Here is a 2,095-nt window from a genome sequence, read left to right as displayed (position 1 = left end):
GGGGTGTTATATCAATTGAAGAGTAACTTAGATTAGATTCGAGGTCTTGGATTATGGATGTGATCATGTACTATGAATCAATGATAAAGTGATTTTTTTTATTATTTCTGATTTCTGAATAAAATACACATACAAGTTCAAAACCTCACCACCGATGATCAAGTACCCAATTATGTGAATGTGTACTGGACGTTGGAGACAAGGCTAGACTACAATACATAAAATCAAGACGTAAGCATAAAACGGAGATACTAATGACATACACCGCCAAATCTTTATAATAATCAGTTTTGGAATGCTCATGTACTGCAAGGAATGCGAAAAAGGGTCATTTCTTTTTCTGAGCAGCTTTGGTGACTTTAGCACCAGTGGGTTCTTTATTTTCGACACTCTTGATGACAACCACGGCAACATTCTGCCTCATGTCTCTGACGGCAAAGTGACCAAGCGGTGAGTACTCAGGCAAAAGTTTTCACTACCATGGGCTTGGTGGGAATCATCTTCACCATACCAGCATCCCCATTCTTCAAAAACTTGGGCTCTTTCTCGAGCTCCTTACCTGAACGTCTATCAATCTAGGTCATTAGCTCAGAAAACTTAACAGCAATGTTGGAGGTGTGACAGTCGAGGACTGGGGCATAACCATTTCCAATCTGTCCAGGGTGGTTCATAATGATGACCTGTGCAGTGAAATTTGCTCCTTCCTTAGCAGGGTCGTTCTTGGAGTCCAAAGCCACGTAGCCACTCTTGAGATCCTTGACAGCAACATTCTTCACATTAAAATCCACATTGTCACCAGGAAGAGCCTCGGGAAGAGACTCATGGTGCATCTCAACTGACTTAACTTCAGTGGTCAGGCTAGTAGGAACGAAGGTAACAACCATACCAGGCTTTAGGATACCAGTCTCAACACGTCCAATAGGCACAGTTCCAATACTTCCAATCTTGTAGACATCCTGGAGAGGAAGACAGAGGGGCTTGTCTGATGGTCTCTTTGGTTCATTGATCAAGTCAAGGGCCTCAAGAAGGGTTGGTCCTTTGTACCACTCAAGATTGGTAGATCTCTATCATATTGTCACCCTCAAACCCAGAAATGGGTATGAATGGGATTTTGTCTGGGTTGTAACCAACCTTCTTGAGGCACGAAGAGACCTCTTTCACAATTTCATCATACCTAGCTTCGAGTATTTGGGTGTTGTGGCATCTATCTGTTCTAGGAAACAAGGAGCCACAACAGAACTGAAACACTACAGACTTGTAATAGACAAACCAAAGGACATGATTTATTTCATCAGAACTGAAGGGCATGCTCACGGGTTTGACCATCCTTGGAAATACCAGCCTCAAAACCTCCAGTGGTGGAGTCAACTTGAGAAGTTCCAGTAATCATGTTCTTGATGAAGTCACGATGTCCAGGAGCGTCAATGACAATGCAGTAGTACTTTTTAGTCTCAAATTTCCATAAAGCAATCACTGGAATTTGTACAGAAGAAATATAGCCAAATTGAAAAGGATAAAGAATATAGAAAGAGAATACAACGGAAAATACAAAGAAGAATATCATTGTAACAGGATTATAAGTATGTCAAAGTTTTTAGTACAGTTTGTTATGAAAATTCTTTATGTATTCATAACTCATTTACTGATGTGAATCTTTTCCTTACCCATGATCACTTAAGTACTGTTAACCTGCAATTAGATTACCACTGAATTTAGACACCAACGACAACTAAAAATCCTCAAACTCATACCATCCACACAGTTCTATTTTATATGCTTTTAGATTGTATTCCAGTCTCGTCATAAAGGACTACTTAGGCACAACAAACAGGTTCAACATGTCGTGACAGCAAGAACAAAAACTGCCGATTCACCTTCATATGCATTACCAAAATGCTATGTCTAACAGCAAAATAAGACAGCATTGACCCATTGGGTTGAACTTGACCAACTCAAAATCAACAAAATTGGCCATTTTGGTAGGTGTACCTAGAGCCGTCTACCTAGAGCTTACAGTTACACACACATTGTTTACATTTCTTTAGAAATTAACAATTTCTCAAACTTCCCAAACGAGGCAAATGAAACAGAGGCA

At 40.0% G+C, this 2,095-nt stretch overlaps 1 pseudogene; it reads right to left on the bottom strand.

Annotated features, from left to right (window-relative positions):
• Positions 1 to 289: 289 nt before the first annotated feature.
• Positions 290 to 1,700, bottom strand: LOC130826903 (elongation factor 1-alpha-like; annotated as a pseudogene).
• Between the last annotated feature and the right edge of the window lie 395 nt (positions 1,701 to 2,095).

This window comes from Amaranthus tricolor, chromosome 11, assembly GCF_026212465.1.
Source record: "Amaranthus tricolor cultivar Red isolate AtriRed21 chromosome 11, ASM2621246v1, whole genome shotgun sequence".
NCBI classification, from domain to species: Eukaryota; Viridiplantae; Streptophyta; class Magnoliopsida; order Caryophyllales; family Amaranthaceae; genus Amaranthus; species Amaranthus tricolor.
This window is presented reverse-complemented; position numbering and strand designations above follow the sequence as displayed.